The following is a 26,408-nucleotide window of genomic DNA, read 5'->3' on the forward strand; positions in this document are numbered from 1 at the left end:
TTTGCCAGAACTCACACCCAATTTGTGTGCACTGAGCTCCGGTGACCGTAGCTGCATTACTGCCGTGCCTCTCGCTGCGGCTTCGTGTGCTGCTGCCATAGTGACCGCCTTCTCAAGCATCAGCTCATTCTCCTCAAGCAGTCGCTTTTGTGTATCCTGTTTAAATAAACCACACACAAATTTGTCTCGTAGTGCATCTGTCAGTCCCGTTCCAAACTGGCAATATTTTGCTAATTTACGCAATTCCAGCAAATATTCAGCATTGCTTTCATGCTGTAGCTGCCTTCTGTCGTAAAATTTAAATCATTCCGCTAGCATCAGCGGCGTGGGGTTTAGATGATCTTTCAGGACAGTAACAATCTCATCGAACGTCTTATCCGCCGGTTCATCTGGTGATAACAGGTGTTTCAATTGCCCGTATGTCTTCGCACCCATTAAATTTAATAATGTTAGTGCTTTATCAGCCTCACGAATTTTATTGGCCTTACAATAATTTTTAACTCGTTCAACATATATGGCCCAATCTTCGATGTCACTATCAAAGTTGCTAATATTCCCGTGTTTAGGCATTGTAGTACTTTATCAGATTTGCAATTTCTCAGATTTTTTTTTTTTTTTTACTGCTATCCAAGATGGCGGCTTCCCGCTCTTGCCGTCGTCCTCCGCCCACAAAATGGCGGTTTTCCCATGCTTGGCGGTCTTCACCCGTCCCCCGACGCCGTCTCCCTTCAGCCCCCGAGTGCGGCCCTTATCTTCGCCGCGATTGCCCGAGTGCGGCCCTTATCAGCGGATGCGATCGCTGGATCGCGAAGTGGCTCCCGACCGAAGCGGCTCTCGGCCCTTATCTGGAGATGCGATCGCTCTGTTGAAACGCCTCCCGCTCGAAGCGGCTCTCGCGCCCTATTCCTCCGGCTCCCCCAGCCCCGTTCGTGCGGCCAACGCGGTCGACTGCCTGTCGCGTTGCTGCCTGGCTCAGACAACGGCTTACCCACCACCAAGCTGGAGAAGAAGCTGACGGTCGCCGATGGAGGCTCCGAGGTCAGGATGTCTTCCAGTGGGGTGGAGAGGGTGGAAACCTCTCTGCAACGTCCTGGCTGTGGACAAAGCTGCCGTGGAGTGACTGCCGCAGGGTCCGAATCAGACTCGTCGCCAGTGTTAAATCTGTGAGTTATCTAGTTAATTAAGACACAGACTAATTAATAACAATCAAAAACAGGTCTTTACTGGTTGGAGGTAGGGACTATTCTGAATACAAGATTACTGCACAGTGCTTATATACCGGTGTGTTCACCCCCGGTATTACGTCTACAGCAGCCTGAGAAAGTAGTATATCTCTTAAGGTGGAACAGGCTTAAGCTCTCTTAAGGTGGAACAGGTTACATACACAACAGAGCTGTACAAAACGCTGGTGAGGCCACAGCTGGAGTACTGTGTGCAGTTCTGGTCGCCTCACTATAGGAAGGATGTGATTGCTTTGGAGAGGGTGCAGAGAAGATTCACCAGGATGTTACCTGGGATGGAGCGCCTCAGCTATGAAGAAAGACTAAACAGGCTGGGGTTGTTTTCCTTGGAGCAAAGAAGGCTGAGGGGGGACCTGATTGAGGTGTACAAAATGATGAGGGGCATAGATAGGGTAGATAAAGAGGAACTTTTCCCCTTAGTAGGGGGGTCAATAACAAGGGGGCATAGATTCAGGGTAAGGGGCAGGAGATTTAGAGGGGATTTGAGGAGGAACTTTTTCACCCAGAGGGTGGTTGGAATCTGGAACTCACTGCCTGAAAGGGTGGTAGAGGCAGGAACCCTCACAACATTCAAGAAGCATTTGGATGAGCACTTGAAATGCCATTGCATACAAGGCTATGGACCAAATGCTGGAAAATGGGATTAGACAGGACAGGGGTGGATGGGCGGCGCGGACACGATGGGCCGAAGGGCCTCTTTCTGTGCTGTAAAACTCTATGACTCTATGACTCTATGACTTCAATCCATTCCAGTACTCTTCTGACACTACAATCCATTCCAGTACTCCTCCCTGACACTTCAATCCATTCCAGTACTCCTCTCTGACACTTCAATCCATTCCAGTACTCCTCTCTGACACTTCAATCCATTCCAGTACTCATCCCTGACACTTCAATCCATTCCAGTACTGCTCTGACACTTCAATCCATTCCAGTACTACTCTCATAGAGTCATAGAGTAATACAGCACGGATAGAGGCCCTTCGGCCCATCGTGTCCGCGCCGGCCATCAAGCCCTGTCTAATCTAATCCCATATTCCAGCATTTGGCCCGTAGCCTTGTATGCTATGGCATTTCAAGTGCTCATCCAAATGCTTCTTAAATGTTGTGAGGGTTTCTGCCTCCACAACCCTTTCAGGCAGTGAGTTCCAGACTCCAACCACCCTCTGGGTGAAAAAGTTCTGTCTCAAATCCCCTCTAAACCTCCCGCCCTTTACCTTGAATCTATGCCCCCTAGTTATTGACCCCTCTACTAAGGGAAAAAGCTCCTCAGCATCCATTCTATCTATGCCCCTCATAATTTTGTACACCTCAATCATGTCCCCCCTCAGCCTCCTCTGCTCCAAGGAAAACAAACCCAATCTGCCCAGTCTCTCTTCATAGCTGAAGCGCTCCAGCCCTGGTAACATCCTGGTGAACCTCCTCTGCACCCTCTCTAACGCGATCACATCCTTCCTGTAGTGTGGCGACCAGAACTGCACACAGTATTCCAGCTGTGGCCTAACCAGTGTTTTATACAGCTCCATCATAACCTCCTTGCTCTTATATTCAATGCCTCGGCTAATGAAGGCAAGTATCCCATATGCCTTTTTTACCACCTTATCCACCTGTTCCGCCGCCTTCAGGGATCTGTGTACTTGCACACCCAGATCCCTCTGACCCTCCGTCTTGCCTAGGGTCTTTCCATTCATTGTGTATTCCCTTGCCTTGTTAGTCCCCGCAAAGTGCATCACCTCGCACTTTTCCGGGTTAAATTCCATTTGCCATTGTTCCGCCCATCTGACCAACCCATCTATATCGTCCTGCAGACTGAGGCTACCCTCCTCGCTATTTACCACCCTACCAATTTTTGTATCATCCGCGAACTTACTGATCATACCCTTTACATTCATATCCAAGTCATTAATGTAGACCGCAAACAGCAAGGGACCCAGCACCGATCCCTGTGGTACCCCACTGGCCACAGGCTTCCAGTCACAAAAACAACCTTCGACCATCACCCTCTGCCTTCTGCCACTAAGCCAGTTTTGTATCCAATGTGCCAAGGCACCCTGGATTCCATGGGCTCTTACCTTCTTCTCTGACACTTCAATCCATTCCAGTACTCCTCTCTAACATTTCAATCCATTCCAGTACTCCTGTCTGACACCTCAATCCATTCCAGTACTCCTCTCTAACACTTCAATCCATTCCAGTACTACTCTCTAACACTTCAATCCATTCCAGTACTCCTCACTAACACTTCAATCCATTCCAGTACTCCTCTCTAACACTTCAATCCATTCCAGTACTCCTTTCTAACATTTCAATCCATTCCAGTACTCCTCTCTAACATTTCAATCCATTCCAGTACTCCTCTCTACCACTTCAATCCATTCCAGTACTCCTTTCTAACACTTCAATCCATTCCAGTGCTCCTCTCTACCACTTCAATCTATTCCAGTACTCCTCTCTCACACTTCAATCCATTCCAGTACTCCTCTCTACCACTTCAATCCAATCCAGTACTCCTCTCTGACACTTCAATCCATTCCAGTACTCCTCTCTGACACTTCAATCCATTCCAGTACTCCTCTCTAACACTTCAATCCATTCCAGTACTCCTCTCTGACTCTTCAATCCATTCCAGTACTCCTCTCTAACTCTTCAATCCATTCCAGTACTCCTCTCTGACACTTCAATCCATTCCAGTACTCCTCTCTAACACTTCAATCCATTCCAGTACTCCTCTCTGACACTTCAATCCATTCCAGTACTCCTCTGACATTTAAATGCATTCCAGTACTCCTCTCTAACACTTCAATCCATTCCAGTACTTCTCTCTGACACTTCAATCCATTCCAGTACTCCTCTCTGACACTTCCAATCCATTCCAGTACTCCTGTATGACACTTCAATCCATTCCAGTACTCCTGTATGACACTTCAATCCATTCCAGTACTCCTGTATGACACTTCAATCCATTCCAGTACTCCTCTCTGACACTTCAATCCATTCCAGTACTTCTCTCTAACACTTCAATCCATTCCAGTACTTCTCTCTGACACTTCAATCCATTCCAGTACTCCTGTATGACACTTCAATCCATTCCAGTACTCCTGTATGACACTTCAATCCATTCCAGTACTCCTCTCTGACACTTCAATCCATTCCAGTACTCCGCTCTAACACTTCAATCCATTCCAGTACTCCTGTATGACACTTCAATCCATTCCAGTACTCCTCTCTGACACTTCAATCCATTCCAGTACTCCTGTATGACACTTCAATCCATTCCAGTACTGCTCTCTGACACTTCAATCCATTCCAGTACTGCTCTGACACTTCAATCCATTCCAGTACTCCTCTCTGACACTTCAATCCATTCCAGTACTCCTCTCTGACACTTCAATCCATTCCAGTACTGCTCTCTGACACTTCACTCCATTCCAGTACTGCTCTGACACTTCAATCCATTCCAGTACTCCTCTCTGACACTTCAATTCATTCCAGTACTCCTCTCTAATACTTCAATCCTTCCAGTACTCCTCTCTGACACTTCAATCCATTCCAGTACTCCTCTCTGACACTTCAATCCATTCCAGTACTCCTGTCTAACACTTCAATCCATTCCAGTACTCCTCTCTGACACTTCAATCCATTCCAGTACTCCTGTCTAACACTTCAATCCATTCCAGTACTCCTCTCTGACACTTCAATCCATTCCAGTACTCCTGTATGACACTTCAATCCATTCCAGTACTCCTCTCTGACACTTCAATCCATTCCAGTACTCCTGTCTAACACTTCAATCCATTCCAGTACTCCTCTCTGACACTTCAATCCATTCCAGTACTCCTGTATGACACTTCAATCCATTCCAGTACTCCTCTCTAACACTTCAATCCATTCCAATACTCCGCTCTAACACTTCAATCCATTCCAGTACTCCGCTCTAACACTTCAATCCATTCCAGTACTCCTGTTTGACACTTCAATCCATTCCAGTACTCCTCTCGAACACTTCAATCCATTCCAGTGCTGCTCTCTAACACTTCAATCCATTCCAGTACTACTCTCTAACACTCTATTCCATTCATTACTACTCTCTAACACGCTATTCCATTCCAGTACTACTCTCTGGTACTCCTCCCTGAGCAGTCCAATAACAGCCCAGAACTTCAAGTGGAACTATGAAAGAGAATTTACAAGTATGAGAGAATTACACCCATATACATGTACACATATAATCATAAATGCGGGGGGTGGGGGGGGGGAGGGGCGATTGCTGCTGTCATTGGCAGAGTGTGCCACCATAATGGGTGTTCTTCAGTCACACCCTCTCAACTGCCAATGTAAATGCCAAGCAGCATGTTGGCAGAGACACAGGTGGTCGGAAACATTTGGCTACTGATATACCTATCAATTCATCCAAGGAAAAGCGACGAGTTAAGAAAGTAACTATAGGTTTTTATTGGCTAAATAACAGAGCCCACCCTCGTGGGTGATCGGATCCAACAAGGAGGAATACCAGCCAGTCGACTACCTTTATACCTGGGCAAGTAGGTGGAGCCATGGGCGGAGTCAGCAGTGGTCAGCCCAGGTATAACAGCGTGACAAGAGGCGACCTCGTGTAGTGATACAACAGTGTAAACAGTGATAACCATAGTGTAACGATATAACAGTGATAACCATAGTGTAACGATAGTGAACGATAAAAGTGGTTTACCACATTCACCCCTTGTTTAGATTTGAGTCCGGCGGGGTGAAGTGTACTACCAGTTCGGGTATGTCAGTCTGTCCGGAGGCCTCGTAAGTCTTTCTGATCGGCGCAGCAGCGGCGGCGGTGTTGCAGTCTCCGGTGTTAATGCTGGTGTCTGCGTGGTTGACGAAGGCTCGTGGGGTTCCGGCATGCCGTCTACCTGGGCTGGATTTGGGGGGGTGGTGGAGGGTAACGGTGGTGTCTCAGGGGTGCCCGAGGGTGCAAGGTCTCGTAAGGAGACTGTGTCCTCCCGCCCGTCTGGGTATGCCACGTAGGCGTACTGGGGGTTGGCATGCAGGAGGACCACCCTCTCGACCAGGGGGTCCGTTTTATGGGCCCTCACATGCTTTCGCAGCAAGACGGGCCCCGGAGAAGTCAGCCACGTTGGCAGCGTGGTTCCCGTAGTCGATTTCCTGGGGAAAACAAACATTCGTTCATGGGGGGTGGCGTTAATGGCAGTGCAAAGCAGTGACCGGATGGAATGCAGCGCTGCCGGGAGGACTTCCTGCCAGCGAGAGGTTGGGAGGCCCTTAGACTTTAAGGCTAAGAGAACGGCCTTCCAGACAGTCGCGTTCTCTCTTTCCACCTGGCCGTTCCCTCGGGGGTTGTAGCTGGTGGTCCTGCTTGCAGCGATACCTCTCGCTAATAGGAACTGGCGAAGTTCCTCGCTCATGAAGGAGGAGCCCCGGTCGCTATGTATATAGTTCGGGAACCCGAACAAGGCGAAGAGGTCGTTCAGACATTTGATGACCGTGGTACTGGTCATGTCTGGGCAGGGGAAGGCAAAGGGGAAACGGGAGTACTCATCAATGATGTTGAGGAAGTACACATTACGGTCAGAGGACGGGAGGGGCCCCTTAAAATCGATGCTCAAGCGCTCGAAGGGGCGGGTGGCCTTGATCAGGCTTGCTCTGTCCGGCCTAAAGAAATGCGGTTTGCATTCGGCACAGGTTTGGCAGTTCCTGGTCATGGTCCTGACCTCCTCGATGGAGTATGGCAGGTTGCGGGCCTTAATGAAGTGGTAAAGTCTGGTGACCCCGGGGTGGCAGAGGTCGTTGTGGAGGGTCTGCAGTCTATCAGTTTGCACGTTGGCACATGTACTGCGTGATAGAGCATCTGGGGGTTCGTTCAGTTTACCAGGCCGGTACAAGATATCATAATCATAGGTGGAGAGCTCGATTCTCCACCTCAAGATCTTGTCCTTCTTGATTTTGCCCCTCAGCTTGTTATTAAACATAAAAGCGACCGAACGCTGGTCGGTGAGGAGGGTAAATCGTTTGCCTGCCAGGTAATGCCTCCAGCGTCGTACAGCCTCCACGATCGCCTGGGCCTCCTTCTCGACCGAAGAGTGTCGGATCTCAGGGCCCTGGAGGGTCCTTGAGAAGAAGGCCACCGGTCTCCCTTCCTGGTTGAGGGTTGCGGCTAGGGCGAAGTCGGATGCATCGCTCTCCACTTGGAAAGGGATAGACTCATCCACCGCGTGCATTGTGGCCTTAGCAATGTCTCCCTTAATGAGGGAGAAGGCTGCGCACGCTTCTGCCGTCAGGGGGAAGGAGGTGGACTTCATGAGGGGTCTGGCTTTGTCCGCATAATTTGGCACCCATTGGGCATAGTAGGCGAAGAGCCCCAGGGTTCTCTTCAGCGCCTTTGGACAGTGGGGGAGGGGAAGCTCCATGAGGGGGCGCATTCTTTTGGGGTCGGGGCCGATGACTCCGTTCTCTACTAGGCAGCCAAGGATGGCAAGGCGCGAGGTGTTAAACACACATTTCTCCTTATTGTAGGTGAGGTTCAGCCGTTGGGCCGTACGGAGGAATCTTTCCAGATTAACATCGTGGTCCTGCCGGTCGCGGCCGCAGATGGTGACGTTATCTAGATAGGGGAACGTGGCGTGCAGCCCGTTCTGGTCAACCATCCGGTCCATCTCCCTTTGGAAGACCGAAACCCCGTTGGTGACGCCGAAGGGAGCCCTAAGGAAGTGGTAGAGGCGGCCGTTCGCCTCGAAGGCTGTATACTGGCGGTCCTCAGGGCGGATAGGGAGTTGGTGATAGGCCGACTTAAGGTCGATGGTGGAGAATACCCGGTACTGCGCAATCTGATTGACCATATCAGATATGCGGGGAAGGGGATATGCGTCCAGCTGGGTGTACCGGTTTATGGTTTGGCTGTAGTCGATGACTAGGCGGTTTTTATCGCCGGTCGTAACGACTACGACCTGGGCACGCCAGGGGCTGTTGCTCCTCTCGATGATGCCCTCCTTCAGGAGACGCTGCACCTCACAGCTAATAAAAGCTCTGTCCCCGGCGCTGTACCGCCTGCTCTTGGTGGCGACGGGTTTACAGTCGCGGGTGAGGTTAGCGAACAGGGAGGGGGGCGGGAACTTGAGGGTGGATAGGCCGCAGGTGGTATGCGGTGGGCGGTTTAAAGGCTGCTGGTTGTCGACTGTGAGTGGGGGGAGGGGTCCACCGTATGCCAAAGTGACACTTTGCAGGTGGGATTGGAAGTCCAGCCCTAGTAGGACGGCAGCGCAGAGCTGGGGCAGGACGAGGAGTTTAAAATTTTTATACTCCGTGCCCCTAATCGACAGGGTCACAATACAGTAGCCGCTGATGTCTGTAGAATGGGACCTCGATGCCATCGAGATCCGGTTGCGCGTTGGCCGGACAGTGAGGGAGTAGTGGCTCACCGTGTCTGGATGTATGAAACTCTCCGTGCTTCTGCTGTCGAACAGGCAGGTCGTGGCGTGGCCGTTTACTTTGATGTCCATCATGGACTTGGACAGGTGATGCGGGCGAGCTTGGTCCAGTGTGACGGAGGCTAGTGTATGGCTGAGCGAGCTGCTGTAGTCTGCGGGTGAGGCGGTGGTCGGGTCTGGCGACAAGGTGGCGGTCGACTGTGGTGGACAAAATGGCGGTGCCCACGAGGTTAAATAAGATGGCTGCCCCCACAACTCACATGAGGCATTGCTGGTGTTGGTTGCCTTGATCAAAGATGGCCACCCCCACGACTCACACGAGGGGATACTGGCATCTGTGGCCTGGATGAAAGATGGCCGCCCCCACAATTCGCATGAGGCACTGCTGGCGTCTGTGGCTCTCTCCCTGCAGGCCTTAGCGAAGTGGCCTTTCTTCTGGCAATGGGAGCAAGTCGCGTTTCTCGCAGGGCAGCGTGTCCTCGGGTGTTTCGCCTGGCCACAGAAGAAGCAGCCGGTGGCCCGATCGCGGGGGTCCGATGTTGCAGCCGGTACCGGGGGTGGCGGTCCCGATCGGTTCTGGGACGCCGACGCTGAGGTAGGTCCCGGAGGCGGCGTTGTGAGGGGTATTGCGGCCGGGGTCGGGCCGGAGTCCCAGGGTCACGCAGTACAGTACCTGGAATATGCCTCGAGGTCCCGATGGGCCACTTCCAGGGAGTGGGCGAGGGCTGCAGCTGTGTTCAGGTCGCGGTCCTTTGATTCGAGCAGTCTTTGCCGTGAGTAGTCGGACCGAAGGCCTTTCACGAAGGCATCGCGGATATTCTCTTCAGTATTTTCTGCAGCCGTTACCGCTTTAAAGTCACAGTCCCTGCCGAGTGTTTGTAGCGCCCGTAAAAATTCATCTACAGACTCTCCTGGCTGTTGCGGGCGGGATCTTAGGAGGTGTCTGGCATACATAGGATTTACCGGGCTCCGGTACTGCTGTTTCAGCAGGTTGATGGCGGCCTCGTATGTAGTAAGGTCCTGTATGAGTGCGAATACTTTAGGGCTCACTTGGGCGGTCAGCACTCTTAGTTTGGATCTCTGAGGCACGCCGGATTCTCCCAGGTAGGATTCGAAACAGCTCAGCCAGTGTTTGAAGTCGAGGGCTGAGTTTGCTGCCTGTGGGTTTAGATCCAGGTACGGCGGTCGGAGGGCTCGCAGCCAGGCCGGCTGCTGTGGCTGTTGTAGCTGGGCGTCTGACTGGTCTGACGGTTCGTTAGACATTTTTAAAATTTAGCCAATAAAATTGATATACCTATCAATTCATCCAATGAAAAGCGACGAGTTAAGAAAGTAACTATAGGTTTTTATTGGTTAAATAACAGAGCCCACCCTCGTGGGTGATCGGATCCAACAAGGAGGAATACCAGCCAGTCGACTACCTTTATACCTGGGCAAGTAGGTGGAGCCATGGGCGGAGTCAGCAGTGGTCAGCCCAGGTATAACAGCGTGACAAGAGGCGACCTCGTGTAGTGATACAACAGTGTAAACAGTGATAACCATAGTGTAACGATATAACAGTGATAACCATAGTGTAACGATAGTGAACGATAAAAGTGGTTTACCACAGCTACTGACAGACTTCTTTGCTGAAAGGCTCCCATCCACTTCCCTGCAAGCAGTGAAATGATTCCACTACTGGTAACCTGCATTGGTTTCCTCCAGCTGTTAAGATACTGGAACTGAATAAAATAGTCAAAGCCGGTGACCTTAGCAGATCTGTACATGTGCAGCTCTTTTAAAGTTGATACAGCTGCTGTTGGAGCCATCCTGCTTACACTGCTGGGCGGTTCCGACAACGGAGGGACTGACAGAGCAGGCGCACAACTCCAGGAAAGGGTTCGTCGATACAAGTACGCCATTGGGAAATTGTAATAGATCCTTATGAATATTATAGAATGCACTTATTTATTTAGGGAGGAAAAGGCGCAGCTCTATAATTAAGAATGGGACATTTAACAGGGGACGGTAGTGTGGTGGTTATGCTATTGGACTAGTAATCCAGCAGTCCTTGACTAATAACCCCAGAAGGTGGTGAGGTCAAATCCCACTGTGGCAGTTTGCAAAGTTGAATTCAGTTTTAAAAATCTGGAAATAAAATGCTAGTGTCAGGATAAGTGACGATGAAGCTGTCGGATTGTTGTAAAAACCCAATTGAGTTTCAGGGAAGGAAAGCAGCTGACTTTCCCCAGTCTGCCCTGTATGTGACTCCAATCCCACACCAATGTGGTTGACTGCTTTAAGTAGTAAAGCCACTCGGATGTATCAAACCACTACAAAGACTACCACATGGAGAGCAGTGGTTGAAGAAGAAGGCCCATCACCACCTTCACAGGGCAACTAGGGGTCAGTAATAAATGCCAGTCTTGCCATTAATGCCCACATCCTGCAATTAAATCAAAATAGGCCAGCTGAAAGTACTTTGAAGTGTGACATTTACACAGGTCAAAATTTGATATTTAGTTAATTATGAGGTGTTGGGCTAAGCTGTTTAGTTAAACAATTAACAGATACTCAACATAGATGACCATGGTTATTAATGATCTGTTTAAGTGTGCATTGACAAGAATACTACACACTTACCAAGTATTGCCCATTTATCATCCACTTGAATCCTTTTAAACATATAATAACTCATCATCTAAGCGAGCCTTTGCATTGTGCTTAGATTAGGATTGCTAAAAGTGCAGTTAAACCTGGCCAGCTGGTGAATCTTTGGACCACATCTTATATTAGCCTCGATTCAGCAACTCAATGTACACCCAAAAAAAAAGCCAATATTAGATTTCATATAAAAATAATGAGCTGGACCTGGCTGGAAAAATAACCGCTCCGCCATTTGCTTCATACAAACGGCACCTCACCCTTAGCCTCCCCGTTATTTTTAAGAACTTGCTGAATTTGCACATAAATTGCCCATTAAACTTGCCACAGAACAGTAGCAGTAGCGGTAGCGTAGTGGTTATGCTACTGAACTAGTAATCCAGAGGCCTGGACTAATGATCTTGGAGATATGAGTTCAAATCCCACCACAGCAGCTGTGGAATTTAAATTCAGTTAATTAAATAAATCTGGAATAAAAAGCTACCACAAAACTAGCGGATTGTCATAAAAACCCGTCTGGTTCACTAATGCCCTTCAGGGAAGGAAATCTGCCGTCCTTACCTGGTCTGGCCTATCTGTGACTCCAGACCCACAGCAATGTGGTTGACTCTTAACTGCCCTCTGAAATGGCCTAACAAGCCACCCAGTTGTAACAAATCGCTACAAGAAACAATAATAAGAATAAAACCAGACGGACCATCCGGCATCGACCTCGGCACTGGCTTCGAACATTACAACGGCACACCCAGCCCAGTCGATCCTGCAAAGTCCTCCTCACCAACATCTGGGGGCTTGTGCCAAAATTGGGAGAGCTGCCCCACAGACTAGTCAAGCAACAGCCTGACATAGTCATACTCACAGAATCATACCTTTCAGCCAATGTCCCAAACTCCCCGATCACCGTCCCTGGGTATGTCCTGTCCCATGGCAGGACAGACCAACTAGAGGTGTGGCACAGTGGTATACAGTCGGGAGGGAGTGGCCCTGGGAGTCCTCAACATTGACTCTGGACCCCATGAAGTCTCATGGCATCAGGTCAAGCATGGGCAAGGAAACCTCCTGCTGATTACCACCTACCAGCAGTACTCCTCCATGTTGAACACCACTTCGAAGAAGCACTGAGAGTAGAAAGGGCACAGAATGTACTCTGGGTGGGGGACTTCAATGTCCATCACCAAGAGTGGCTCAGTAGCACCAGTACTGACCGAGTCCAGAAGGACATAGCTGCCAGACTGGGCCTGTGGCAGGTGGTGAGAGAACCAACATGAGGGAAAAGCCTACTTGACCTCGTCCTCACCAATCTACCTGTCGCAGATGCATCTGTCCATGACAGCATTGGTAGCAGTGACCACCGCACAATCCTTCTGGAGAAGAAGACCCGTCTTCACACCGAGGACACCCTCCAGCGTGTTGTGTGGCACTACCACCGTGCCAAATGGGATAGATTCAGAACAGATCTAGCAGCTCAAACTGGGCATCCATGAGGCATGTGAGCCATCAGCAGCAGCAGAATTGTATTCCACCCCAATCTGTAACCTTTTGGCACCTGCATTAATATCCCTCACTCTACCATTAACATCAAGTCAGGCGACCAACCCTGGTTCAATGAGGAGTGCAGAAGAGCATCCCAGGAGCAGCACCAGGCGTACCAAAAAAAAATGAGGTGCCAACCTGGGGAAGCTGCAACACAGGACTACATGCATGCTAAACAGCAGAAGCAGCATACTTTAGAGAGAGCTAAACTATCCCACAATCAACAGATCAGATCAAAGCTCTGCAATCCTGCCACATCCAGTCGTGAATGGTGGTGGACTATTAAACAACTGAAGGGAGGAGAAGGCTCCATGAACATCCCCATCCTTAGTGATGGCGGAGCCCAGCACATGAGTACAAAAGACAAGGCTGAAGCGTTTGCAACCATCTTCAGCCAGAAGTGCTGAGTCGAAGATCCATATCGGCCTCCTCCTGACGTCCCCAACATCACAGAAGCTAGTCTTCAGCCAATTCAATTCACTCCACGTGATATCAAGAAACAGCTGAGCGCACTGGATACAGCAAAGGTTTTGGGCCCCCGATAACATCCCGGCTGTCGTGCTGAAGACTTCTGCTCCAGAACTAACCGCGCCTCTAGCCAAGCTGTTTCAGTACAGCTACAACACTGGCATCTATCCGACAATGTGGAAAACTGCCCAGGTCCTGTCCACAAAAAGCAGACCAATTACTGCCCCATCAGTCTACTCTCAATCATCAGCAAAGTGATGGGAGGTGTTGACGATAGTGCTATCAAGCGGCATTTACTCACCAATAACCTGCTCACTGATGCTCAGTTTGGGTTCCGCCAAGTCCTCTCAGCTCCAGACCTCATTACAGCCTTGGTCCAAACTTGGGCAAAAGAGCTGAATTCCAGAGGTGAGGTGAGAGTGACTGCCCTTGACATCAAGGCAGCATTTGATCGAGTGTGGCATCAAGGAGCCCTAGTAAAATTGAAGTCAATAGGAATCAGGGGAAATACTCTCCACTGGCTGGAGTCATACCTAGCACAAAGGAAGATAGCTGTGGTTGTTCACTGAGGTCCCAGCTCGCAGTTCCAGCAAGTTACGGCGCAAAACCTTTTTGAGCTGAAGGGTACAGAAGAAAGTCTAACTAACGCCGTGAGATGGCACGCTCCAGCAAGGTCCAGCCCAATGACACATTTTGCTACTCTAAGTGAAATTTGGCAAATAACTGACTCTATTAATTGAGCTGCATATTAATAAAAAATAAGAAACGTGTGTGCATAGGCCAGAATTTTTTGGAACAGGATGTCTGTTCGATGGCAGTGAATACAATGTGGTTCGTTCCACTGGCATTTTATCCTTCAACCAGAGTCAGGTGCCAGCTTGAATTAAGTGCATTCTTGTCATGAATCAGCTGTACACTTGACCAAACTAGTTTCCAGATAGAGGGAAGGTAGACTGGTGCCTGGAAATCCATACATTTTATGGGGTAATATTTTAAGAGATATTTGTGAGTATAGGCTGGAAATGACCATCTGTGATGCATGTTTAATGAGCTTGTGTGACACTCTGCTGTTTTACTGGTGCTGTTAACCTTTTCACATAAACCAGCTAACACCTGCATTAAAATAGCAGACAGAGGAATATCGTACAAAGATTATCGCCAATAGTAATTTCTAGGCTCATATTTAACATTTTGTAGAGGGAGGTTTTGAAGGCGGAGGTGATCATATTTGAATACCACCCACCAGTTTTTACTTTTGAATGCAGCTCTTAGCATGATCCTAAAGACTGAAAAGCTTAACTTCAATAAGATAAGATTAACCAAAGCTACATTTGCTGTACTATTCCTAAAACCTACCCTAGGATTGAAAGGCACCGTACGACGTTTCTCGTCCTCTGCAATGCACAGCACATTTCTCACTTGAAGTGACCACTCAGCATGCACAAGTATGAGCTTGCAATTCTAATCATGTTCCCATCGGTTCCGACAGCTGAACGCTTGAGGCGAACTCCCTAAAACACCCAGAAAGGCAACATATATTAGCAGCTGATTATACTTTAAATATGTCTGTACTTGGTCTTGGGCTCACTTCACATCCATCTAAGGAGTTCGGAGCAACTTGGCAAACCTCCTCTCTCCTACTAGATCTTTCCATAGCTGCTTCACACAAAAATGCCTGTTCACATTTGATAGGCATTTAGAGTTTCTGACTTTGATCCGTCAAACAAAATTGGAGTAAAAACCCAATGAAGAATGTTAACAGAATATTATGTTACTTCATAAATATCTGCAAACCACTAATTGCATATTTTTAAATACTGCACTAGGATAACTTCTGCCTTTACTATTCTGTGACTCAATATTCTTGGAATGTTGAATGTACTTTACCTTGAACATCATCAGAGAACGGTTTTACGGTATGTCTTATGCAGTGAAAGAGAACAGAACATAATGTACGCTGGCCCATGTTGGTGAGGGAAACCTCATTACCAGTTATGGAATCACAGAATCACAGAAACCCCACAGTGCAGATGGAGGCCATTTCGGCCCATCGAGCCTGCACCGACACATATCCCACCCGATCCCCGCAACCCCTACACCAACACATATCCCACCCGATCCCCGCAACCCCTACACCAACACATATCCCACCCTATCCCCGTAACCCCACGTATTTAATCCCCCTAACACTAAGGGTCAATTTATCATAGCCAATCAACCTAACCCGCACATCTTTGGACTGTGGGAGGAAACCGGAGCACCCGGAGGAAACCCACGCAAACACGGGGAGAATGTGCAAACTCCACACAGACAGTCACCCGAGGCCGGATTCGAACCCGGGTCCCTGGCGCTGTGAGGCAACAGTGCTAACCACTATGCCACCGTGAAATTGAGTAATTCTTGCTCTCTATATATTTTTATGCATATGCTACAGTTCTAACATTTAGAATTGATTACTGTCAGGATGCTCATGTGTGTAACCCTTGAGTAATATTGAGAAGAATGAATGGAATAGCAGTTGTGAAATACTCTCACTTTGCCTTACTAATTGCAGCCCACAGCAGCAACAAAATCTATTAGTTGTGAATTCTGAAATACTGGGATCAAATTCTTTGGAATTGTACTTATAGTGTAAAGTGTAGCTTTACAATGCATTGGTTAAGATGCACTTCCGTCTGATTGTTAGGCTCGAGCTCAAGGCTTGGCCGACACTCACTCTTGTCTGTTCAGAGGCAGATGACACGTCGCCTGCCCTGTAAGGACTTTGCCTCACAGGGTGAAAGAGCTGGTACTGCCTGTGTCAACAGGCTACAAATACATATCCTATTTGAAAATGGAACAGCACCAGAGTGGGCCATGGCTCAGTGGTAGCACTCACGCCTCTGAGTCAGAAGATTGTGGGTGTCAAGTCCCACTCCAGAGACTTGAGCACATAAATCTAGCTGATACTTCAGTGCAGTACTGAGGGAATGCTGCACTGTTGGAAGTGACGTCTTTCGGATAAAAAATCCTATGGCACAATTTTGAAGAAGGAGTTTTCCCCAGTGTCCTGGCCAATATTTATTCCTCAATCCACATCATTAAAACAGATTATTTGGTTATTATATCATTGCTGTTTGTGGAGCTTACTGGCTGCCATGTTTCCTACATTACAACAATAATTACACTTCAAGAGTATTTAATTGGCTGTAAAGCACTTTGGGACATCCTGAGGTTGTGAAAGGCGCTATATAAGTGCAAGTTCTTTCTTTCTATGGGAACATCACCACCATCGCAACTTGGACATACATTGTCGTTATGTCAAAATCCTGGAACTCCCTACCTAACAGCATTGTGGACATATGTTCCCCATATGGACTGCAGCAGTTCAAGATGAAGGCTCACCACGGCCTTCTCAAGGGCAGCTAGGATGGACAATAAATGCCGGCCTTGCCAGCGACGCCCATATCCCAAGAATGAATTAAATAAAATCCTAGAGAAATGAAGGACCCCTCCTCCCAGTTGGATGAAGATGCAAAGGAAAGAGAGTTCAGAAGCTAATGGAAGTATGTACATTTTCAAAAGGTACAGCTGCTAAAAAGAAACATTTTCTAAGCTCCTTGCAATTTAAGAGTGACTGACATTTGCTCCATTCACTACCAATAGTTAAAAACTGCTCGCTACTGAGGCAGACATAGACGTAAAAGAAGTGAGAATTCTTTGAATATGAAACACAAATTATGTTTGTCCTTTTTCAAACTTGCTTAATCCAACCGTAGGCTTTGACTAATGTTTATCATTTAAATCAGTGCATTATAAAAAAACATACAGCTCTTAACATCTCTTACAAATGGACTTTATATATAATGGGTTAATCTTCCATTATCCAACTGTTATATCACAACTTTATTTGCCTTGAAATGCATATGACGCAACCCTTAACACAGTTAGCTAAAGAATCCATGCCAGTGTTGGTGCCATTTGTCCAAAAAACAGTGCCATCTGCTCGATTCCTATTGCTGTCCTACTTGACTTTTCAGTTAACCAATGGACATTCATCTATTATTTAATACATAACTTTTGATAACAGCTCATCTGTGGTTTCAGGAAAATTATTAGCAGCAAAACTGGTTGGCAGACAAAAAGCAAAGAGTTGGAATAAACAGCTCTTTTTCTGAGTGGCAGGCAGTGACTAGTGGGGTACCGCAGGGATCGGTCCTTGGACCCCAGCTATTCACAATATATATTAATGATCTGGACGAGGGAACTAGATGTAATATCTCCAAGTTTGCAGATGACACAAAGCTGGATGGGCATGTGTGCTGTGAGGAGGATGCCGAGAAACTCCAGTATGATTTGGACAGGTTGGGTGATTGGGCAGAAGCATGGCAGATGCAATATAACGTGGATAAATGCGAGGTTATCCGCTTTGGTGGCAAAAACAGGAAGGCAGATTATTATCTAAATGGCAATAGATTGGGAGAAGGGGAAATGCAACGAGACCTGGGCGTCCTTGTGCACCAGTCGCTGAAAGTAAGCATGCAGGTGCAGCAGGCGGTTAAGAAGGCAAATGGTATGTTGGCCTTCGTAGCGAGAGGGTTTGAGTACAGGAACAAGGATGTCTTGCTGCAGTTGTACAGGGCCTTGGTGAGGCCACATCTTGAGTATTGTGTGCAGTTTTGGTCGCCTTATCTGAGGAAGGATGTTCTTGCCTTGGAAGGAGTGCAGCGAAGATTCACCAGACTGATACCTGGGATGGCAGGAATGACGTATGAGGAGAGATTGGATCGATTGGGCTTGCACTCGCTGGAGTTTAGAAGAATGAGAGGGGATCTCATCGAAACTTATAAAATTCTAATAGGACTAGACAGACTAGATGCTGGAAGGATGTTCCCGATGGTCGGGGAGTCCAGAACCAGGGGTCACAGTCTAAGGATAAGGGGTAAGCCATTTAGGACAGAGATGAGGAGGAATTTCTTCACCCAGAGAGTGGTGAACCTGTGGAATTCTCTGCCAAAGAAGGCAGTAGAGGCCAATTCATTAAATATATTCAAGAAGGAGTTGGATATATTTCTTAAGGCTAAAGGGATCAAGGGATATGGAGAGAAGGCAGAAACAGGGTACTGAACTTGGATGATCAGCCATGATCTCATTGAATGGCGGAGCAGGCTCGAGGGGCCGAATGGCCTACTCCTGCTTCTATCTTCTATGTTTCTATGTTTAATATATAAAGTGCTGATCTTTTGACTAGCAGTATTGTGCCTGATCTAGTCATCACTATCTTGGTGCTATTCAACGTTTAGTGGTCTGACTGTACAGACATAGCAGTGCAACAGACTGAAAGTGAGAATAAAAGGACCCAGTAATGTTCCAGATGCATGCCGGCGGTTGACAATAGGAAGCAATAAAATTTAAGGAGTACTAAATGTTTCAAGTAAAAAAAGACACCAAGTGAAATGAAACGATGTCAAGATGAGCAGATTAGGAGGGCAGCAGCTGAGGTTGCAGTTAAGGAGCTGATAAAGTAGAAAAAATAAAATTGAGCACTTCCTTTAGGGTGGAGATTGCATGCGGGAATTCAAGTGAAAGTGGGAGACTCCACGAGTGATACATTTCAACAGTATAAAGACTAATTTAAGAATAAAGCTGGTGAATTACAGGAATTGAGTGTAGCAGCTGTGCATTTATCAGCATACGGAATACTTGAAACGCTGATAGCTGCTGGAAAGCTTGTTACAAGAAAAACTATTTTAAAATTTAAAACATGTCCATGTCTTATCAGTACTGAACAAAGCATGCCATTCTGAAAGATAAGCAGGAAATTACCAGTAGCTAGGGGCTCCAACTTTGCCTATATTTAAAGGTGCACTGTTGTCTAGGCACATGTTATAGAGAATAGAAGCTCGTGGCTCTAAGTATATGGGCTAGCTAGCCTCTTTGTTCGGTATGGCTGAGGGCTGATGTGTGTTCACAGCAGTCTTTCATTAGTCCGTCCATTCATTGCGTTCCGCCCCAGGGCAGATCTTGACTCAAGTCCCACAATCGGGATTCTTGAGCCACTTAAAAAAGGGAAAAGTAGCTGAGGTGGATTCCCATTGCCTTCCTCACAGTTTTTACCTTTGGAGTACCTTCTCCTAGGCAGGGTACAGCCAAGGCTGAAGAGCCTCCCCCACCCTTTTATGATGGGTGGAGGCCACCCATGGGACATGAGCACACCCACCGGGCGTCAATCCCGTCTCCACTCGCCTAGGCTGCCTGGAGTGGGGCTTGAACCCAACAGTCAGAGGCGGGAATACTATCCCTGAGCCAGTGGTCACACCATCCTCACATCAAATTCCAAACGTATAAAATTCTGACAGGACTAGACGGACTGGATGCAGGGAGGATGTTTCCCCTGGCTGCGGGGGTTTAGAACGAGGGGTCACAGTCTCAGGATACGGGGTAGGATATTTAGGACTGAGATGAGGAGAAATTTCTTCACTCAGAGGGTGGTGAACCTGTGGAATTCTCTACCACAGAAGGCTGTGGAGGCCAAGTCACTGAATATATTTAAGAAGGAGATAGATAGATTTCTAGACACAAAAGGCATCAAGGGGTATGGGGAGAGAGCAGGAATATGGTATTGAGATAGAGGATCAGCCATGATCATATCGAATGGCAGAGCAGGCTCGAAGGACCGAATGGCCAACTCCTGCTCCTATTTTTCTATGTTTCTATCAGTACTAATATTAATACTGATGTCTATCAAGCATGTTAGTGGAAAAGCATGGACTGAAGCTTAGGCAAAATCATATTCCTTGCCTGCAAATTTCTGAGGATTATTTTAACTGCATTCTCCTTTAAGAAACAAAACAAAAGGAGATGCGATGTTGTGAGCTCATTGATCCAAGATGGCGGTAGGGCACCAGAATTAGCCTCAGTACCTCTGAGGAGGAAAGTCAGCCAGTGTTCCAGCTACCGATCACTGCCTAGTGCCTCGTGCTGGAAAGTGTCCGGACACCGGACACGGTCTCCGTTATGATGCCCTCCATGGTTGAATAGTGCACCAACACTCACTGTCGAGGCTCACAGATAAAGACCAAAGGGTGATGCAGTAGAGGGAAGTCAGCACTCATGGAACCGACTCCGATAAGAATCAGTGATCTTGGAAAAGGAGGAGAGAAAACTGGAAGGGAGTGCAATGAAAAGGAAGAATCGGTTGTAAACACTTTCTTATCAGATCATCGTTGTCTAGTAAGGAGATGCTACTGGGTCGTTGTTGCCCAGTAAAGTACTTTGTACATGGGATTATAAACAGAAGTGCAGGTGGTGTCAGCCAGGAACATAACCATTTATTGTGGTGCAAACTTTGATGTTCCAAGAAGTAACCTGTTTGAAAATATCCTAATTCTGCAACAATCCAGGGCTGTTAGTCTGATTCCTACAGAGCAGTGCAGATAAATTTATCTGCTAAAAAAAAGGCAAAAAGACAAAGGTGCTGTGTGCAACATTACCAAAGAGCGTCTGAGCCACCTGAGCAAACCTATTGATGATATGGACTGCATTGCTCAGTGGCCAGCATTGTGGTGATGTTCAATGACAGTGTTGCCTGTTGTACTATATTAAGAGACTGGCTTGATTATGAGTCCCAGATCTAACCACAGAAGAATTTTCTCCACTACTAGATGGCATCTCAAGTTAGCATGCACGAGCCTCTCAAAGACATCATGACACCGAATCTCCTCAACCCTCCCACCAGTCCTCCGATGTAACTCTGGATACACTAGGGATTTTCCAAGGGGCGGAGCCTATACAAACCAGGTGATGTGTCGGGAGCAGGTCTACTGGCGAGGATCCTTACACTCGGAGTTCCTGTTTCCCTGCCCCTTAAGGGACCTGGCTTAAGACTGGAGGCCAATGAGATGAGGCATCTCAGCATCCAGGAGGGTGAAAATGGGCAGCAACAGAGGGGGTTCCAGACCCGTTAAGTGGTCTGGACCCCTGAAGGTGGTAAAATTTCATCTCAGCCCCTTTACATGGGGTCTCTGGCACACCCCTCCCCAACAGGCACCAAAGTATCCGGTAGTGTGGGGCAAGCGGGCACCCCAGATGTGCCCGTAGTGGCACAGGTGCCTGCCGGCCCATGCAAATGATGCCTTCCCACTGACCCCGCAAACTCTGGCAGAGCCGGCCCTGGTAGAGGCATCAGCGGGCACGATCCCGGTGTAACTGCCAGGATCACGTCCCACTCGTATTCTGTTCCGATGTTTAGTTGCAATTATGGGAAAGCTGGATGCATGCTTGGCACGCATTTTATTGCCACCCGTTGTGGCTTTTGAGCCTTAAAGGCTTCCAACATTTAATATCCTTGCTGTAGGTTCAGCTGCTGCTGTAAAGTGTTTCCCCTCACTCCCGATGTTCCTTTTCCTCTCCGTTAAGATGCTTTCAAATCCGACTGCCTCCCCTGTTTCCCTGCCTGCAGGTTGGTGAGCTGCCAGCACGAAATGCGCGGCCCAATAGGCAGCTCACCAACCACATTATAATAAGGACCCTGAACTAAGGTCGTCCGGATTCCCTGCTGACTCCTGCAGGTGAGCACAACACATGTCCCACCCAGTGCCTCCAAATTTACACTTTACATGAAAACTGCCCCCTATATCTCTTCTCCCAACAAAGTGTCTGTAAAGGAATGGCAACCGGATATTTTTTAGAAATATAAGCCTATTCATTGTTATAAAACAATGGAATTTCTTAAAGAATCAAAGTAGGGCACAAGGCTACAATGCTTGATGAGTTCAGTCGGTCGTCTGTTTTCAAATGGCCTCACTTCTGTTTTACAACTTCCAGCCTTAACCCAAAATATTTAACACGTTTTAATGATTGGTGTCTCTATCCAAAAACACACATATAAATACTGAAAGGATGCAAAGCAAGCTCCATTTTAAAGATGTATTTTCTTGGCTTGAATAAGAATTCCTCTAATCATAAGCTCCAGTATGACCTTTCAACACATTGAAACAATTCTCATAGAAATTCTTTTATAGTTTTAATAATGTAATCAAAACTCACTAGAAATCAGTAACATTCAATGTTCGGCTGTTGTTTTGTTTTCTCTTCCTTAAGTAAAGTTCTTTGTTTGACACACCCAGCTCTGATTGAAACGATGAGTGGTGACCAACTCCCATGTCCCACCAGTGCAATTCTGCTCATGCCCACTAAGGAATATGGCAGTGTTACAAGTCAACTCACTTTTCTGAATTTTCCCTCCGTCCTTTCTTTCCCTTTGTTAGTGGAAGGACCCTGCCTCAGTTCTGTGTCTGTTCAGTGGGTTCTGATGAGGACAAGAACTCGCAGCAAAGACCTCATGTGCATGTATATCAGGGCTAGGAATGAATGATCCCAAATCACTCTAGGGTGCGTTTGCACTACAGCTGTAGAGTTGGTGCAAAGCAGTTTTGTGTGGAACCAATGACAGAGTTGTAGTGTAACTGCAGCCTGAATCCAGAATCCAGAATCAGGCCTTTACTGACACCTGAACAAAGTGGAGTGAGATCCCCTGAGGAGAGAATCTCACTCTGTTTTGCTTTGGAGTCAGTTCCGCTCTTCACACACCATTCACACTCTAAGTTTGGCTCGGCACTAAATCTAAAGTTGCGGACTGTGAATGCATCCAGAATTGGCCTCAAATAATTTGTGGCCATTTAACTAATCGCAAATTGCAAACTCAATGAGGGTTCTCATTCCCTACACAAGTCAGTGGCACTGGGATAATACAACCACATCAGCTATGATTATGGAATTATGTTGCTACATTAGCTATTCAAGCAATTGGCAAAGAGCAGAGAAACCAGCCGAGCAGTGTGACTGCAACTGGTCCAGGACTCAAGAACAGTCCAAGAACCAAGACATGCCTAACAATATCTGGGCCAGGCCCTTATGGGCCATCCTGGTAACATCTTTACTGGCATCTGGAAACCACACTGCATGGGTAAATCTAGGGTTCCAGTGTCTCCTGCTGTAACCAGGATCTCAGTTACAATTCTGGATCCTACCAATCCATGATGTGCTTTGTTAATTTACTAACCCCTGCTGTTAACTTGTTTACATTATTAACTTCCAAGTAGAAATATTGAAGAACAAAATGTTGATCTCTTTTTTCAAAGGAATACACAAAATCTGTTCACTTTTCTAAGGGCTAATTTTGTTTTTTTGTAATTTTTCTTCCTATTTCTTTGCGACTTGTTCTCCAGCTTGAGAATCAGACAGCCTCGTCCGAACACTTCTCCTCAATGATTGAGTACCACACAATGCCCCAACCTCCAGCAGGAGAGAGTTCAAGGGGGTGAAAGCCTGATTTATCTTCCTCCCCTCTACCTGAAGACTAGGTAAAGACAAGACTAGGTGAAACCATTACTGGACACCTGGGACTCAAGCCCTTGATCCCTTAATTTGAGATCCAGGCATCCATACCAATTGGTGTAATACGACATGGGTTTCAATAAAGAGAGCTTGGAAACTAACGTGTACACAAATACCAAAGTACTGTAATCGCAACAGTACATTCACACTATAAATTTAGCATTGGTGCAAAGCTGTTCTGGCTTCACAAAGGCGCTGAACTTGTGTATGTAATCACGTAATTACTCCAAAGTGAAGTAGAGTAAGACTCCAGGGAGTCGCAGTCCCATTCGCTCCTGTGCCATGTTGGGCCCTGACTCTGGATTCAGGCTATATTTGCACTATAATCATAGTGTTGATGCAAAGCAAAGGCACTTCACACCAATGCTATGGTTGTGGTTTCAACTAACCCTTAATGAGAAGCTGTCAAAGAGCACGAATGATTCCTTTACTCTTTTGCAGCCCAGACCTTTCACATAATTAGGGTTCTTCAGTTCAGATTCTCAACCAGTTGCAATGTTTTAGCAGCAGCTCCCTTGAGTGGAAAGCCCAGACGTCTATGCAATCCTGACTAACATCGCTATCAGACAGATCTAATGAGGCTGGGCCATTTTGTGGTCTCTGGTTTTCACTTGAATATTTTCAGTTACCTCAGTCAGAGAGTCTCAAAATTACTATTGGGGAATACAAATCTTAAGTCAAATAATGCTTTCAACCTGTCTAATCAAGAAAGGGTTTAATTAACAAAGAGACAGATACAAACTCAACTGTTTATGCAGTGTGCTTCGTAAGGCAAGACTGGTGTTTGATTTGTTTAAAAAATTGAGTAATTATACATCTTCAGGCAGTTTGGGGTCTTATTATTAAATGATAATATTTTTGAGTCTGCACTGCGGTTATGTATTCTGTACAATTAAATTGCAAAAGTACATGATTATAATTAGATCAGAATCAAAAGATCAACCAATCTTTTATAGGCCTTGCTGATAGGTACAGTTCAAAAATAGTCACAATTCAATGTTTAAACAAGCAGTATATAGTCACAAATACTTGCAACGGGCAGAGAGATGCAATGCAGTGCATATGGAGAACAAACAACTTGGTCTTTTTTTCTGCTCGTTGTGCATGTAAAAATCCCACAGAACTTTTTCAAATGCATACTTACATTCCATAGGTCAAACCCATCGTCTGTCACCATGTTAAATTTGCTCCTTATAAGGCCTATGCATTGAGTGCATTCCCTTCATTTTTTCCTAACATGGATTCCTTATCAGATGTGGTTCCACAGAAGGCCTGCAAATATTTAGCTAACCTTTTTACTTTTCAAAATACTGGCATGCCGCCAACCTTCCCAAGCAAATTACACGAGGAGCTCACTGGAGCAGACAATTCTCAAGTATGCATCTCAAATCTTAGCATTTTGTTTTGCGGTAATGACTTTAACCCCCCCTCCCCTTCTCCCCCCCATCCCCAAACAGTAGGAGCTCATCAACATGAAATCGTTTTGGAACATGAAAAGTTTGATCAGATATTCCACTGGGACATATAATTATAGAAATGCTTTCGAAACCCTTTTTAAAGAGGCTGAGGATATGGAAAAAGTGAAGTGCTGGAAATGTTTAACTGTGTGAGCATTGAACACCAGCATGAGAAAAAAGAGAGACTTCAAGCAGCCAGCTCACAGAACAGAAAACACTGCAGCATTCCACGAGTGATGATGAACAGATTTAAGCAATACGGAGTCTGAAATCAGATATCGACTTCAACAACAATTTCAATCGCCTGAACATGTCGAGCTGATTAGAATAAAAGTTCGTCCTCTACTTCTGAAAAAGCAGGAGAACAGAGATCCACACTGAGCTAGAGTTTGCCGATTAGAGACTGCCCGAATTACCTTTCTCTCCCGGTATCGATTTAAAATTAAAGCACGAGAAGCAATATTTCTACAAAATAGGCTTACACGCACTCATTTGCAAATTGTTCTTGCGTGAAAAGGTTTACAAGTGCAGCCTGAGTTTTATTTAAAAGCTAGGGATTCGTTCAGTCTCCTCATTCCTCACTGCTTCCTACTGTAGATGGCACAAAATAAACAGCCTAAGAAAGCATTTCGGTTACTTTCGCACTTCCACAAAGGCATATCAAACTCCTTCGAGTGTTCTACAGTTTCCCCTTGAAAGATTTTGTCACCACTCTAGTTACATTCCAAAAAACCTTCACAGTCTGTGCACAAATCAGACCGTGCTTCCAACCTTCACTTTGGACAATTAAAAGTTTAACCGGACTATAAAGTTTAATGAATCATCTTAAGCCTGCTCAGTGCAAACCTTCCATTTCTTTGAAGTAATGCCTGCTACACAGAATACCAGAAGTACATGCCTTACCTCTGTAGGTTGAACGCTGGCCGGCTTTCAAAGAATACAAGCTACAATGCAGCAGAACTGCGAGGAAGTACAGGCAGTCAAAACACACACACTCACACAGTTCGATTCAAGAAAACTCCAGTCATGCCTAGGCCCCTCCCAAAGTCAATGCCAAGTGAACACATCTCCCCCTATGTTTACAGTTGACAGCCACTAGTATGCATTGTCTGTAGCTTGTTCTGACTAGGAGCCAATCACAGTGTTTAAACCCAAGTTGAGTCCAGCCTCCGTCCAGGAATGCCTGTCATTCCCCAGGCATGCTCAGGAAGCCACTCATCAAGAAACAAGACTTAAAACCCCTGAAAACTATTGCT

The 26,408-nt window shown here is 46.7% G+C and overlaps 1 protein-coding gene across 9 annotated transcripts in view; it reads right to left on the reverse strand.

Annotated features, from left to right (window-relative positions):
- The window catches only part of LOC147105595 (caldesmon-like), a 256,048-nt gene extending 229,882 nt beyond the window's left edge, over positions 1–26,166 (reverse strand). For 5 of the 9 annotated variants that reach the window (XR_015081519.1, XM_086010134.1, XM_086010133.1 and 2 more), the window contains exon 1: positions 26,056–26,166. The gene's annotated coding sequence lies outside the window, so the exon portion shown is untranslated. Of the gene's footprint in view, positions 1–13,619; positions 13,767–14,674; positions 14,830–26,055 lie in introns of those variants that run through there. The other 4 variants (XM_086010128.1, XM_086010125.1, XM_086010127.1 and 1 more) reach the window with 3 other exon arrangements.
- Positions 26,167–26,408: the final 242 nt, after the last annotated feature.

The sequence above is a fragment of the Somniosus microcephalus genome, chromosome 17, assembly GCF_052327205.1.
Source record: "Somniosus microcephalus isolate GS21.2 chromosome 17, FLI_Smic_1.0, whole genome shotgun sequence".
Classification (NCBI taxonomy): domain Eukaryota; kingdom Metazoa; phylum Chordata; class Chondrichthyes; order Squaliformes; family Somniosidae; genus Somniosus; species Somniosus microcephalus.